The sequence below is a fragment of the Copadichromis virginalis genome, linkage group LG1 (genome assembly GCF_057382275.1).
Source record: "Copadichromis virginalis isolate Kocher_CV1m ecotype Utaka linkage group LG1, C_Virginalis_male_GT1.1, whole genome shotgun sequence".
NCBI lineage: Eukaryota > Metazoa > Chordata > Actinopteri > Cichliformes > Cichlidae > Copadichromis > Copadichromis virginalis.
The window spans coordinates 33950280-33967581 of NC_140618.1; the positions used below are offsets into that span (position 1 = coordinate 33950280).

The 17302-nt window shown below is 39.6% G+C and overlaps 1 protein-coding gene across 2 annotated transcripts in view; it reads left to right on the forward strand.

Moving 5' to 3' along the window:
* lrp4 (low density lipoprotein receptor-related protein 4) overlaps positions 1-17302 on the forward strand; it is a 108471-nt gene that overhangs the window by 51918 nt on the left and 39251 nt on the right. The window lies entirely within an intron of this gene.

A 17302-nucleotide genomic window follows, 5' to 3' on the forward strand; every position in this document is an offset into this window, starting at 1 on the left:
GCATTACAAGTAAACAAAACGCTTAGTTACAGCCTGGTACAGGAGATGGTTTTGACCTCTATGGATATTTTGCCCCTTTATAACTGCTCTGAGTGGGGGAGTTGTATTACTCATTCACTTGGATACTGGCATTGACTGGCATCTGGATACTTGGAGTCATTAAACAGGATTTGTAACTATTATTAAAAGTACACTAGTCAACCCAGTCAGGTACCAGAAGAATTAAAAAAAAAAAAAAAAACACTAAAGTAACCTAGACAGCTCCTGCCTCTCAGCTTCTCAGCCATGTCCCAGAAGCCTTGTCCCTCATTGTGTTCTCCAAAGACTGTTTCCTGGCTGTTTTTCACAGATGGAAAGGTTGTGTCTATATTTCACATCTGGTCGCATACTGAATTGGTTGCATAATAGCAATAGAATTGGAACATCAGCTGGTAAATCAAGTCGAGGACTTCATCCTCGGTACTTTTTCGCAGTGACAGTCTGGTACAAATGCCCACATTAAAAGAGATACTTTCTCTGAAGTTGTACTGCTTTATTTTACCCACAGTTATTCAGCTGTAAGTTTAACAGGTTTGTAAGTGGCGATCAGTAAATTAAAGTCTGTGCTAGTTTCTCAAACTTCAGAATAAAGACAAAATATCTGCATGGATGATTTTGAGCTATTGTGTAGAAATGATCGTAAAACTAACTAAAGATTTAACTAATAACTGAGCATGATTATGTTACATGTTCAAAGTGGGTGACTATTATGACAGTGTCATCAGAGGTGGTTAGTTGAAGAGCATTTTAGTGGGTCGCACATCTCAATGCCAGGATACTAATTAGCCTTGATGAAGTTTAATGAAGGCATAACTCACAGACGTTTAATCAAATTAATAACACCCCCATTCTTTCATTGACAGAGCTGTCTGAGCTCAGGGGGTGTGCTCGTCTAAATGTGGCAACATAGGCACATTTTACTATGTTTGATTGCAGGGTGTAAGTATAAGCTGTAAGAAGCATGAAGTGCTGCTCCATTGGAGGAATGTGTTTGTGTTCTTGCCACTCTAGTTTCACATCCATACAATCACACAAGAGAAGGAAGGGCATACTTTGTGAGTGTGGTTCCTATGGAAATGGCTGTAAGGGCTTATTGTGTTGAAGGTTTTCACAGTTAGATGAGGGCAAACTGAAGCAGAAAGTGAATAAAGAGGAAGTACATCATAATATCTGAAAAGAATGACACTTGCCTCGTGTTGAGGTCAGCGCGTTCACCTAACCTTCCTACTGCTCTCTTCATAAATCCACTCCCTACCTCACTGAAACTCTTGTGTCAAGAAGTGAGGGGAAGAACCTATTTGATCCTGCTTTTAAAGTTTTCAAACCTTAGTTTAGGAATTCGGAAAAAGATTTAGGAGGAAAAAAAAAAAAAGATTATGACATTTATGATTAGTTTTAAACTTTGGACATGCACACAGGCAGCATGAGCAATGATTAAGGAGACATTAAAGGGGACTGGGTCATATTCTTGAGGGGGACCAGAAAGGTGCAGCCCTGTGGTAGAAAGAAGGATTCAGTGCCCACAGAGGCTACAGAGACGCACGTGTGTGCAGTCCAAAAGCCATCAGCAAATTGCCCATTTAGGAAGTCTCCTTGTGTAGCTCAATTGCTGACTGGTTGGAAAGTAGGCTTGAAAACAAAAGGAAATGATGGCAGGAAAAAACAAAACCATCATTGTATATTATCAATTTTTCAGGGGCTAAGCTAAACAGCTAACAACAGCATAAACATAATCAAGGATTGCCCACATTAGTTGTTGTTAATATTTTAGACATTGGCCCTTGGTGACAGTGTACAGCTGTAACATGCAAACATGGGCCTAGAAAGCTCTGCGTAGCACTTTCTGGACTACCAAATCATGTGCCAAGTACCTTGAGTGCACATGACACCAAAAAGCTCCTAAAACTTTCAGAAAAGCTGCCATTCTTTTTATTTTAGTAACCCTGATGTTATCCTTGTAGTTTTGACCTTCTTACAGTTACAGTAGCGATTTCCCACATTGGTTTCTTTGCTGCACTTCATGCTGCAGGCCTGTTAATGTTCAAGTGATCAGGCCTTGCCATAGCTGGACTGGCCGGTGGGCCGATGGTAATTATTTGTTTTTATGGGCCGATGGGTTTTTTTTCGTTTTTCGTTTTTTTTGTTTTTTTTGTTTTTTTTCCCCTCCCCATAAAGGTTTCACTTCAATCATGAACCTGATCAATGATCATCTGATCAGCTTTTCTCTCTTGTTTGTTTATCTCCCACCTTGCGCCAGAAAGAGGAAACCGGCGGATGTCGCGCTAAACAACAGCAGCACGTTTAAGCTTGATCAGCTGTTGTTAGAATTGATTTAATATTAATTTCTAGTATCAGCTGATGTTTGCTGGAGCCACAGCTGTAAAAGCTGCTGGTCATGATATCGGTTTGGTTATCTGGTGAGAAAGAAACATGAAGATGAAACCAGGAGATGTTCTTACTGAATCATCAGAGCTGAACAGGTGAAGGAGAAACAGGTTTACCTTTTAGGTGACATGAATGAGTTGAAAGGAAGTTATGAACTGTTTCTGAGAGACAAATAACACCAGGATCCTTTTCTAAGTAGCTGACAGCTGGTGACTGTGCAGGGGCGGGTCTAGCAAAGTGTTGCCAGGGACCCAGGTAGGACATTAACAGGGAGAGGAGGGCACAAGGAAATACTTTTCTTTCTTTTTCTCATTTAAAATGTCTCGCTTTTAACAAATAATTATCTGAATCTTAGAGCAAACATTTTCATCTGATGTAAAATGTATAGAAATCCATTATTGTACATAGTAATTTTTTTAGGGTCCCATCATAATTTCTTCAGAAGTAGCTAAGTACTGTATATGATGCCAGTATTTTCCCACATTTTCTAGATTCTGTACCAGTACTGTGTGTAAAATGCCATCAAAAAGTCAACTAAGTTTTATTCTTTCTCACCTGTCTTTCTGTCTCCTTTCACTTTTTAAAGGTTGCCATGTTAGAAAAAATATTTTGCCCTGCCATGCTGTTTATTGATGTGGCAAATTAATTGTTTATGAAAATATATGTAAATCTGTCATCAGTAATCTGTAATGATCATGTCTCACCTCTAGTCTTCTCTGTCTTAATTTCAGGTTTTCACCATGTGTTGTAGATAGTTCAGGAGGTTAACTCGACCAAGCAGTCTACTTTCGGGTACTGTTTAGAATACCAGAATAGGGAGGATGGTGTAGGTTTAAGTTTATTAGACTGATGCATATATACCAACGAGACAGTGTACATCTCTGTGACAACAGTGTTTGTTTTCATTCAACGGCTTTATGGTTTTTGCTATAATACTTGGTGGGCCGGTCTCTAGTCAAAATGCCCGGGCCGATTTTTTGTCCCAGTCCAGCCCTGGGCCTTGCTGTGACTGTCCTCTCTCACAGTGAATGTGATTGGCATAGAGCCGTGCTCACCTTTTGACTGCGACCCGTCCAACAGCTGCAGTATGACTCATTTTTCTGTCTTCCATCATATCTTATCAGGCTTTCGATTTCTCTGACCTCTTTTCCCAGTTCAAGGCAATACAATTTATTAGCACACAGTAACACTGGATATTCATAACAACAGCAGATAAGACAAGATAACCTTGGACAACTAATACAACATGTGTTATTTCACCATTCATCTCCTCCTACTGCATCATCCTCCCTCACTGTTATAGGTCATCCTTCAAGTTATTTCTCTCTCTGCATTTCACTTACACTGAGCTAAGCGCACCTCTCTCTCTCTCTCTCTCTCTCACTCACACACACACACACACACACACACACACACACACACACACACACACACACACACGTTGCAACAGTGTTGGAGTCCTGCTGAGTTGAAAGCGGCCGAGGTTGCGAAAGAGTAAACGATTTCAGCTAGTGAGAAGACAGGGGGTGCCGAGGAGATATATATATATATATGTATATGTGTGTGTGTGTGCGTGTGTGTGTGTTGACCGTGAATGTAAAATGAAATGGAAGAGGAAAATCTCTGTTGGGTGAGATTGAAAGCGCTGCATGAGACTTGGCTTCCTCTGCTGTCAGCTCACACAAGTACGTGTGAGGTTTGGGAAGCGGGTGTGTGTACTAAAAACTCAAACGCACACATTCACAGGTATATGCACACACACACACACACACACACACACACACACACACACACACACACACACACACACACACACGTTTGGCATTCCAACTTGTGAGGACCCTCCTGTCAGGTATAACTGGGCCTCCAGGTGGTGTAATGTTTACCATATTCATGAGAAGAAGTCATTTGAACAACTCACTGACTTGGTATTCACGACTTTGTGAGTGTAAATGTTTTAAAAGACCTCTGGAACTGCCACCAGTAAATGTTTTAATGAAACCTTTTATGCAAGTGTCTTTTAGAGTTATTAAGTTTAGTTAGAGTTATCAAATATTTGTCATCTAAGTCTTTAAAATTATTAAAATGTCTTAATTTTTGTCTTTTTTTTTTTTTTTTTAGCTTCAGTTTGAAGTCTGGTCTTTTTGTATTTTTCAAATGAACTTTTCCCAGTTGAACTTGAAAAAAAGTGCAGACAAGTTTACACTTTAAAGGGAATTGATAAATACTGGAAGGCCTCAGATATGTGCAGGACTTGGTCTAATCCTGACCCCTAACTCAAGATCAAATCCTCTCAACAAAAATAAGTGAGGAGTGACCACCGTGTCCTTGCATTAAAGTGATTCTCACAAGAGCATTCATATATAGACGGCCCCCCACCCCCCCCCCCCCCCCCACACACACACACACACACACACACACACACACACACAAACCACCAAAAACTAAGAAGTACCCCCTCCTGTCCTTTAATCCACCACTCTCTGCAGTCTTAGCCAATCAGAGAGCAGCTGTGACCGCAGGAGCTCAGCTGATCTGAAGGTGGGAGCGAAGAAGATTAGGACCCCATTCCCTCCTTCTCTATGTGTTGATTTTCTCTCTGCGTCCCCCTCATGTTTTTTTCTCTCTGTCTGAGCCCCTCTGTCCTTGCAGCCTCCTTAGCCTCCTTGTCTCTGCCCTCTGACCACAGGAATCCTGCACGCCCAACTCCCTTTGCTTTTTTGTTTTTCATCCAAGACTTTCTCATTTATATCTCACTAAGAGGTTGCATTTCTAGCATCGCTCAGTTCATCTCCCTTCCCCTTCCTTTCCCTTGTTGTTGTCTCATCAGTCTCTTTCTTTCTGTCCCAGGATTTGACCGTAGTTGTTTGGACACATTAACATAATCCTCCTCCTCTCTGATTTATCCAACACTCGCTTGGTCCTCTCCTCCACCTCCCTCCTAAATATTTACTCCCTGCTCTGTAAACCAGGCGGGCAAACTTGTTCACACAGAAGAGGGCATGATTAGAGGGTGATCGAGGGTAGAAGAAAGTAACAGAAGCAAGAGGGAGAGACAAAGGGGTTATTGGACTGAGGCCAGGCTTTACTTTCTTTTTAAATCTTGTACAAACTTGTCTGAGTAGGTTTTCAATGTTAACTACAGCAGAGGTTGTGGATTTAAGCTTTAAAAGTCTTTAAAAGTGTAATCAGTGCACTATCATATTAGAGGGCTTAACTGTGTAAGCCAGCACATTTAAGAATTGATGTTTTGCAACCCTTGTTAAAAGAAAATACTGCTTATATATGTCTTTTGCATTAACAGTGGTAGTTTTTTTTTCTTTTTAAAGTATTTATTTGGTTTAGCATATAGTTTATGAATCTTCATTTTGATGCAAAAAAGTCACAGTACTTGTGATTTGTATGCCTCAAGCTGAAGCTGGGCAAGTGTTACCCCATCACATTTTTCTGGATTTTGGTGAGTTTCATATTAACATTGTTTTACATGTCTTAGCCTATGCTGTGTTCTGCCAGCTGATATTGATTTTATTGGCAGACTAAACTTTTTTTTTGTTCCCTTGCCAACCCTGTGTTGTTTTGTCAGAGATTCTGCCCACGCTTTAGTTTGATGAAAAGAAATAGGAGTGCTGTGTTGATGCAGTCCTAATGTTTAATAAATGCTGCCCAAATCTGCTGGCTTACATCTTAATCTGACACAGTTTCAACTTCTGTACTTTACCCCAGCAAGAGTTTAGCTGGTGTGGTTTACAGTTGGTTTTAAGTCATTTGGAGGAAAACAAAATGTGGGTCTGATTTGTTGATTTTAAAAATCAATAAGAGCTTTTGTGCTGTCCAAAACTGGGGTACACAGGGGTGTTTAAGTGGCGCAATAGTATATTTTTCACATGACAGCTCAAATCAGAGAGATTGAAAAGAGCCGCCTGCTGAAAATAATATGTTTACTGCAGGGTTTGGGCTTGGTGCCAAACAATAAGGGAATGGCCGCAGATCCCGGCGTTTCGTTTTATGTGAAGAAAATGGCAGCCAGAACTGAAAATAGTTTTACAAACACAGAGTGCTGTTGCGTCGCTGCACTTAATTAAATTGCATTGATACATAATGAATTGCACAATTATAGCAGTTCTGCTGAACTTTTTTGACAGCCAGACTAAATAAACATTTTGCAGATATCACCTCAGGCTGTGAGCGCGTGCGGTTTGCACAATTAATAGAATAATTGAAAGTAGGGAATGATAGATTGGTGGGTGCTGGTAAAAAGTAAAGAATAACAAAGGAGGGTTATAGATCCTATTTAGTTCTTTCCAGGTGGAACTGTATTGTAGTTGTAGTTTTTTTTGTTTTGTTTTTTTTGTTATTTAGCTAACACGTGTGTTTTGGTGCTCACATGTACTTCACCTGGTAGTTGGGTTTCTTGATTTTTCTACTAAAGGTTCTAATGCTCTACATCTTGGAGCGGCTTTTTCATTTTTTTTCTGAATAAATGCCAGAATTAATAGTTGATTTTGCTGATGGCTCAAGCACACGTTTGCATTAATCAAATGTGATATAGGTGGAGAGAGAGCAATAAGGGGCTAGCTTACCTCGTATGGGTTCTATGGTGCCGTGTGTAAAAAAAAAAAAAAAAAATAAATAAAATAAATAAATAAATAAATAAATTTGTTGGGCCATGAACCAGACAGTGGCAGGTTTCCATACTTGTAATATGATGTGAGAATCAGCTGTCACCTCACATGTTATCATTAACAACTTACACTCTTGAAGTGTCACAGCACTACATTCATAAAATGATACTGCAAAAGTTTTACCAATCCCACCCCGAAACCCCACCCAAAAAAATAATTAAAAAAAAATGCCTATACCAATTTCTTACAATAGTTTCTGTTATTAGTTTGTTACTTTTCAGTTTGTTTTAAGTCTTAAGTCTCTCCATTTACCCTCTTCTCTTTTAGTTTCCCCAGGTACGGATGCGTTCCTTCTTTCACTTCTTCTTTGATCCTCCAGGACCTAACACAATTACACTACCCCCACCCCCCCACAGTGTGTTTTTGCATCTTTGTAAACCTGTTTCTTTTATTTTAACTTTGTTTATTATCCTTTTATCCTTTTTAGCTCATCCTTCCAGAAAGCTGATAAGCTTATGGCATGATGACACATCCATCTCTCTATCCACGGTCCTAAGAATTGCTTTAAAGGATCTCTCTAGAATATTTCTCAGATTTTAGTGAAACTTACACACAGTGATAGCCTAATAGGTCTTCACCCAAATTGTGGTCATGTTCTCACAAGCACTTTCCTGTGTATTGTGAGCTGAATATGATAGTTAAATATAAAATTTCAAGAAAGCTAACATAAGAAAATGGATGCATTCATTCAGCTGGAGACTGATGATCCTAATAGTCATATAATGCTGAATTAGTCTGCACCAGAGTATTTCCTGTCATTCAGTTTCTTAAGAGAAAAATATGTGGGCTGTGAGGATGACAGCGCTTAAGTGTTACTCACTGGTGTCAAGCGCTCCGCAGAGATTTGTCATGGCAACAAGCAAACGCTTCAGCATTAATCTGCCATAATGGACGGTAAAATGTCCTGTCAATGTGCTGTATCACCACTAATCTTACACACACTTGTAAGTCATTCAGGAAAGCCACTCTTGTGATTCATTTGTACTTTGAGTGATTTATTTATTTTAATTTTGTTTAATTTATTTATTTTGTAGCTTTAGATACAAAACAGTCTTGCTGGTCCAGACTAGTCCAGGAAAGTTCAGGCAGAATGATGGAGTGAACAGCTGTGGTTGGGAGGGCTGGATTTGCTTCATCCTTTAATTGGTCGAGCATGCGTTTTACTTGATCATGCTCATTCATAATGGAGACTATTATTGTTGGAAGTTTAACATTTTAATCTTGATGTATCAGAGGATATATTATAGACTCAGCAACATTTAAAATGCCACATAAGCATTAATCTCTTTGCATTAAGCATAGAAAATATGCTAAATATGCTGTAAAATGGCTCTTTGAATAGGGGCTTTTTAGATAAGAAATATTTTAGTTTGTTCTGTAACTATATTTGTGATGGATTGCTTTAATACTCCCGGGATGCTGTTTTTGCAGCAAGTATTAGATTCAAATAATTTCTGTGCCACTGCAGTGCATAGTTCCCTCGTCTTGCACTTTATTTTGTAGTTTGTGCAAAAGAGCTGGTGATAAATAAGGTAATAAAAACAGGAATAAACAGTTGTTGGTGACTTGTTTTGAGGGTTTGCTTTATACAGCAGACTATGATAAACACTGGACAGAGTTGATTATGTTGCCTCAGACAGGTAGTAAACACAATTCTGCTGTGAGTTTTCAGTGGGTTTTATGAATGCAAAGTGGCGTTGTGGACAGGGCGAGGTCTGTTTACTGTATAGGTGGAGGAAAAAGTCCATTACACAAGCAGCCGCCAGACACACTCCTGGAAAAAACTGTGCTGGCAGTACCACTGTGCTCTGACGGGCTCAAATATGCGCTGGATAGCAACCAGAGCTGCCCAAAATCAGATAAGCCACCTCTGTCGGGATCGGCTGTGAGACGAAAATAAAGAGATGGACAGAGGGGATTAGTCTGGGTTTAAGGAAGGGTGAGGGACGTACTTTTACATTTTGAGACATTTTTGTATTATTTTTCAATGTGTGCTTCCTGCATTTAGATTGGAAATGAATCAGAAGTATGGCAGCTCCAGACTGTTAACGGTTCTTTTTATGCCACTGATTGTATTAAGGTCTTCATTAAGGAATTTCTACTGACACAAATGTAAATTGAGTTTGTTCCATTCAGCAGTGAAAAGGCTGAATTTTTTTTAACATTTTTTTATCATAATCATCATCGTCATATAGCCTGCAGAAACAAAATTAAAGACACAAGGTTATGCACAGTTTCACAATTACTTTTGCCGCCATGTCACAAGTCCAGAGTGGGTTAAGCAATGAAAGACAGGACTTTCACACCCTCTGACCATGAATCCGTTTAGAAGAAAAAAGCTGTAGTTCCCAATTAGACACAGATGCACGCTACATGATTCACAGAGAAAAACAAAGATTTACTGATGTGTGCAGCATTTTTAGTTCTCACAAATGCACGTGCTAGTCTACACGCTAAAGCCAAGCAATCTGAACACGTGCAAAACAACTTGGCAAATAAACACGTGTGCAGCTCCACACGGATCTACAAATACATGCTGCGTTTAAGTGCCGGTGGAAACTGGACCATCTCGGCTTTCGGTGGATTCACATATCATCTGGCGTTGGGAAAGGCATTTTCCAAATGGGACACAAGCGCTTTGATTAGAACACAGGTTTACCAGCTAGATGCTGTACAGTAGCCAACAGAAACAAACAAACAGTGTACAGACACGAGTACACCATGGCAGGACATCCCAGTGACTCGTCCTCTGAAGTGACTATATAACACTTTAAAGACTGTCATCAATTTTCACCGTTACACCCTTATATTTGTGACATGCGCGTGCACATCCTTGCACTTTTTAAGCTTGAAAGAAGCTGTGTCGCTCTCTGGAGTGCACATCTGTTTTTCTGTCTCCCTCTCTCCCTCATGTTTTCATCCTCCCATCCGTCGAGCTGGTGTGATAAGCGGCGCTTAGGCAGATATATTGGTCCCATTAGAGCCACTTGATTCAGCTACTCTACAGTGAGGAGGCAGGCCATTAACTCAAGGCCATTTAAAGACGGCCACATACATCTTCCTAAAGACGCACACACACAAAGACACACATGCATATGCAAGTCAGATGTGCAGTCAGTAAGCGTGCACACTTAACAGAGCTCATTATTATCACTTGTAACATAATGTAACAATGTACAAGTTCTCTTAGATCATGTGTCTACCAACACAGGCAAAGAAAGAAAGAAAGGGAGGAAAAGTCAAAGCAAAAGGAGGCACAGAAACCCTAAAACACCAAGAACTGTGTGACAGTTGCATTCTCACACTCTGCTCTGTTGGCTGAAGCCTAATGGAAAAGTTTAGGGCTTCAGAGCTTGTGTGAAAACGGTTCCATTTTCTTGTTATCTCTATGGATATCTAGCCATGCAAACAGCTTTGGCTGTATTTTAAATGTCTGTTTCTGAGATTTGCGCCTTCTGTTGTAATGAAGGTCACTAAAGCCTCGCGGTGCTTACTGCCCTGAAAGTTGCATTGGAAAGCAGAAAAAGAAAAACTTAACAAGATAATCACTTTTTTTTTTTTTAAGAAACTGTTCAGAATTCAGACTTTCCTCAAATATTCCATCCTCCCATTGATTGGGGCTGGAGGCAGAAATCTCACAGCAGGACTGATGTGCCTGCACATGTAACAAGTAGGGCTCCCACAAACGATTATTTTGATAGTCGACTAGTCACCGATTATTTTTGCGATTAGTCGAACATTAGACGTACAGCTTATTGCACCAGCATTCATCTGCTCTTATATAACTATCATTAGCTTACAGCTTTAAGTGTTTAAAGTATGTGCTGACTATAAATAAAGGCAAGATGATAGTTTATTAAATTTTAATGAAATTTGCAGATTGTTCCGGTGAAGTTTAATAAACTCCTTGCTATCTAAAATATAACGGGACACCGGAGTATATTCTTGAACATCTCATGCTTCTGATAATCAGCTGTCTGCTTGAGGTTTATTCAGCTGTGCAAAAACTATAACTTTGATCTCAGCCAAACCGATTTACTCAGGAACATATAAAATACAAAAAAAAAAACCAAACAATAACATTTTTAAGTGACTTATATATGTTTAACCTGAGTAGGTGGGTTTGAAAACGATTTGCCGGAAGTCCGGTGTTCTCACGGGCTCTAGTGAGCCTAGCCCCCGGCTAGCTATCGAGCTAGTGGGTAACAAACGTCTCCGAAAACATCGGAGCGCTTTTGAAAATATGTGGTGTCTTGATAAACTGAGCAGATATTTGAGGTTTACACAGCTACATTCTCGCCTAAAAATATGTTAAAAGTTTATTTTGTGACCCAGAAAGAATAATAAGAGTAATATTAAAACTAACTAGCTGCCGCCATTGTTGGAAACTGAGCTGCGCTATGAATTCTGGGACAGAGCTACTTCTTCTTCTTCGGGGTTTAACGGCAGCTGGCATCCTTGTACATGCAGTGCTGCCACCTTCTGTTTCAGTCCGTTATTACACTCTTAAATCCTACTACTTATTCCTGCGTCTTTTGTGATCTGAAGCTTCAAACAACGTGTCGACTATTAAATCAGTCGTCTGTGATTTTGATAGTTGACTAATCGTGGCAGCCCTACTAACAAGTATAGTTCACCTTTGATTATGTCTGTATTTTTTCCCCTCTCTTTCATCTCAAAATGGGTCATTCCATCTCCATGTTACTATTTTCTCAACAGGAAACATTTACTCACAGTGGAGACCCATGTTTACTTTTTCTAGTCTTTTGGCTCTAGGTTTGACATAAGGAAATGACTGCATGCATTCACACACATTTGTTTGTTAAAAGTTGAAGCAGCGTAATCAAGCAATATCTGTTGGCTACATGGTTACAGAATACGGAGACTAAAATAATACTGCACATATTCATGGAAAAACAAGGCTTTAAGAATTGACTTAACTTTGTACTGTAATATTTAATGCAGGTAAACTCTCAGTATAGCTAAAGAGGTCAACTTTTACACTTACACTCTTGTTTCTTCACTGCGTGTATGTATGTGTGCGTGTGCACCAGAGAATAACTGGGGAAAGGAATGAGGCTGGTGTTGATGATGAGACTTGCAGGTGTGTATCATTGTTTGTGTGGGAATAACACATAGTATGCAAGTGGGAATTCTTTAGCTTGGATGAGAAAAGCTCATTGGTGAAGGTCAGGGTGTGTGTGTGTGTGTGTGTGTGTGTGTGTGTGTGTGTGTGTGTGTGTGTGTGTGTGTGTGTGTTCGTTCTATTACACGTGTGAGGACAGCATCACACAGAAGAATAAATGGAAAATGTTCAGGAGCAATATTTTTGAAAGGCTTTGAAGCATGACTGAGACAAAAATTTTTGTACTATTGGAACACTTCAAAGTGTAACTATGGGAGGTGAATGAACTGGTCAAACAACCATATAAATTTCAAAAGGAAAAAAAAAAGTTTGTGGTGGTGGTGGTGGTGGTGGGGGGTGTAAATGGATATCAGCTGCAACTGTTATCCAACTGCAAATGTGAAGATGCTCATGAGGCCGCTCATGATCACAATGAGCTGTGCACCCGTTTTGAAGTTAGATGCCATCTTTAACCAGGGTTTCGCTAAGACATCATTCTCTGAGCTGTCTTACTTTATTGTGGGGCTGAGGGAAGCATGTACATCATTGCAGCTATTAATAATATTCGCACAATCCTGGGAAATGTAGGAGTGTAGCAGGTGGAGTTCATATTAGTTGAGTTCATCATAAAGTGATAACTGGAATGCACAAGATGACACAGCGGATGGAGGGTCTTGTGAGCGCTGAAGTGTGTGTGCGTCTGTGCGCGCACATGCGTGAGTGTCAGCCTCTGAGGAATGCAGCGGTCCAGAGAAGAGCAGCGCCGTACAGAGCCGAATCCATGTGATAAGAGAGATCAAGGCTCCAGGAGACCTCATCAACTTACCTAGCAAGCTCCCTGTTGATCCACCTGATACCTGGACCAGGCCACACCTACATACTCTCCCTCTCTCTGTATCTCTCGCTGATTCGTCCTGGACTCTTTATTTGCATGCATTTTGTATATCTCCCAATTCATGTGCTTAAACAATCCCGCACTTAAGCAGAATATGTTTATTTAGCCAGTGCAGTGATGGTTGGCTTATGTCTGCATGTGTGCTTTTTTGCGTGCGCGTTAACACCACAATCTCTAAGTCTTCAGATAAGCTGAATTATTTATTGAAACGTTTCCAACCCAGCATTTTTCCTCCTTTTGTTGTTCGAGGCCATAAATCTGCTGACGCCTGACCAGGAAATGTACAGGAATGCAGCTCGATCACTTTACTTAACAAAAAAAGAGGTTTTCACAGCTGTCATCAGTCTTCTGATAGGCTCTCAGGATATCACAAGTTTAAATACATTTGTGCCAATGCTGGGTTTCTGCTTGTTTGGGACATTATGAGTTAAACTCTTATTTTATCTAAGCTGAGATTTTCTTTTAAGAGTGAATCTTGTAAAATTTATTCTAAACGGCACTACTTGACCCGTTTTTTTTTGTTTTGTTTTTTTAAATTTTGTACTTGATTTAGCCATCACTCCCTTCAGCCACACCATAGAAGTCTTCACAAAATGTCATTTCCTGTTTACTTTCACTAGTGGTTTCAACTCCTAACCCTAACTATCAAGAAACACTCAAATACAACAAATAAAAGCTTACTAAGCTTTAAAGTTGTATGCTATTATATTATTATTTAGTTTTACAGTGTTGCTTGCATTCTGAAGGTCTTTCAATATTTGTTTGGACATTTGCTGCTTTTTCTCTCAATTTCAGTTCAGTTCTTGTAACAGACCATTTCCAGAGGAATCGGTGAGGTTCCTAATTCAAAGGATAAACCAGACTTGTGTCTCACATAACAGACAACTTATTAAAGAACCATATTTAAATTGCATTTTCAGCCACTTTGTTACTAATACCCTGCTGTAAAATCTTTCAATTTAAACCATTGCTTTTAGCTCAATCTATGAAAAATACACAATTTGACAGGCGTAAAGTAATATTTTTGCACCAACAAAGTAATTCCCAAATTGTTGTTAGCCCAAAATTTAACATACTTTGCCATGGTGTGCAGCGAAACTGAACTGGTAGAACATACAAGAATTGGCAGTTTTCAGGTGGAGACTGTATTGTGGTTTGGGGCTGCATTTCAGGCAATGGTGTAGGGGATCTTATCAAAAGATTACTAAATCAGATCAGATTTTGAACCGCCCTGCAATACCAACTGGAAAGCATCCAACTGGCAATGGCTTTGGTCCAAAGCTTAAACACACTGCCAATGCAGTAAAAGCATACCTGAATTTAAAAAAAACCAAACCAAAAAAAAAAAAAACCCACACAATGGAAACTTATCAGTCCACAGAATGTGGATTCAACATTATTAAAGCCGTGTGGGATCATTTTGACAGAGAACAGAACTAAAGGCATCAAACATCCAAAGAAGAGTTTCAGATGTCGTTCAAGAAGCCTGGAGAACTAATAAAGATAATATTGGAATTGTATTAAGTCTAGTGTTGCCTTATAGACTATATTTGCATGTATGTTTGCATGTTTTAGTTGCTAATTATTGCATTTATTTTCCAATTTCCTGGGAAAGTATAAAGAAATTAAGGGTGACTCAGTACATTTAAACAAGACTCTTTTGGCTGTACTGTAGTTTTCATAATTCATTGGCTGTATTTCAGTAATGTTGTAAGAGATGGTTGCACATGAAACAGATAAACTATTTTACTGTGGTTCATAAAATGTGGCTCTTAGATTGTGACGGATCATGTCTCCATTTCAGGAATAATTTATTATAATAAAGTAAACACTGTTGTAATGCCTTTGTAGATTTACAAAGCTTTCTTTGTTAGGAAATGTTTATGGATGATTTCTCCTGTTTTCTGATTTTACAGATATGTAATAAACTCAAAATGATGACTTCTACACACAGATGCAAGCGACAAGCTAACTTCAGCCCCTGCGAACACTTTGTCAAAATGTAGATTATAGTCATTACTGGTGATCATTATTATTCTGACATGTCACAGACTCTTTCTTCATCACAGTAAAGACTTGTACTTAAAGTCTTTTAAAGACATGTCAGTCTTATAAGACGTGAGATTTTAGATTTCAACATACATGAAAGGAGTTTTGTGGTTTTTGTTGGAAAAGTCAGAAAACGTGTCTCTGGCCTTTAAAGGCGAGTGTCTTTGGTGCTCTGTGATCTTTATGGACTAGTGTTTTTGTTTTTTTTCCTCCTCAAATTTTTCTTGTTTAGAGTATTCTCAAAAACTGTTGTGTGTTTTAGTGTCTCGAGCAACACGTTTGGTTTAGATCCATAGGCAGTTGCATTCTCGTGCAAGCGGCATGATTTGACATTCGTACCATGATAAGCGACGGCAAAAAACTGGATCCACCTCAGTAAGGTTGTAATCTCAACTTTTACAGAAAAAGTAGCCGGTGTGAGCATTCAGGCATGAAGCTGATATGTTAAGATGCTGTCAGATTACCTGAAAGGACTGCCTTTATGAAAGGGGCTCACAGATTCTATAAAATATGTTGTTAGCTGACAAAAATGTAAAGTTGCTTAAAATGTCTTCCTGCGATAAAGTGACACATACCAAATTAATGTGATGTCTCTGTAAGGTGATTTTACATCTTATATTGAACTGAATCCAGTGGCTGTCTGAATGGGGGGGTGACTGTGTGATTTAGACAGAGATCTTCAGAATGTGAAGAGAATGTGTAGACCAAGAGGGAGACAGGTTCTCTTTGCTTATGATTCTCTCTCTGAATAATGTAGTATCCATGTTGGGGTATATGGGTCAGTGGGGTTTTACTTCCCCCTGGAGACCAAAGGCACACCCCAGCACACACACAGATGCACACTTGCTTAATTCACTCCCCGAGTCCTGGCTTGTCTGCCTGGCTGGTTAACTCGCTGCGTGACGTCATACATTTTTCATAAAGTCTGCATTGCTTGGTCAATATTTCATATTTGCTATTGACAGTCGGGTGAGAGTCCATAGTAAGGAGCCGCTGCTCCCTCTTTTCCCTTCGCCTTCTCTCCCTCCCACTTCCATCCCTCTCTGGCCTGTAATTAAATTAGCTCTGTCTGCAGATGACAAAGGGCCAGTCATTCGGGTGGTGCTTAGATAGCAAGTAGCTGCACTCTGTAGAGCGGATATGAAGTTAAGGAGGAATGCGCTGAGCTGAGCTCAGTACCTCTGTTAGGAGAAAAAAGGTGGGGAAGAAGAGGATGCCTGGATCCAGGCCTGACTCACGCAATGAACTTAGACCAGATACAGAGTGAAGATTTTTTATTTCAACTGTTTGGCAAACTGACCTTTAGGGCACCTAGTAGCCTCGCAAGAGTGATGACTGTGTTATGTTAGGTTATGATTAATAATTATTTTTAGTTGTGATGAGTACTTGTCCCATCTGTGGCATGGTCAAAATAATGTTGAAAATGCCTGCTGCAGCATTACACTGTCTAAGTTAGCATATTTGTATGTTTGTTTGTTTTTTTCATCTGAAGCTGCATACACACTTTGCTATTCGGGGCTGACCCAGATGAAATATGACCAGGGTGGAAGAATGGAGGCTATATCTTTGTGCGCGTCTCCAAAACTGTGGGCCTGTGTCGCACAGTGAGAGCACAAATGTGTCACTACTCGTCAATCATTAGGATTGCAGCATGAAAACATGCTCTTATCAAGCTCCCTCAATCATCTAGATAATTACACAAGCCCAAATGGAACAGACAGAGGTAAAACTTTTTAAACTGCAAATAAAAAATGATCGTTGCTTCTAGACTCTGCATTTTGAAGCCTCAGGATTAGTGTTCAGCCTGCTGCCATATTGGTGTCTTGGAGCCAGAAATTAGCAGCTAACTAGCGAGTATAGTTAGCAAACAGGAATATGGCATACACACGAATCACATTATAATCAAATACCAAAATCAAAGTATAAACTACTAAAATTGTTTTTACCACATAGCAGACTATGTTATTTGTCAGATAGTTCCATTAAAATGCTGCAGTTGATACTAACAGCACAAACATGAAGAGGTCCAGATTAGATGCAGCTAAATGCTGTAGCTGTCTATGCTAGCACACTTGAAGCCTCAACAGTATCTGGCCTATAGTTTAGTAGGTATTTTGAAAGTACTTA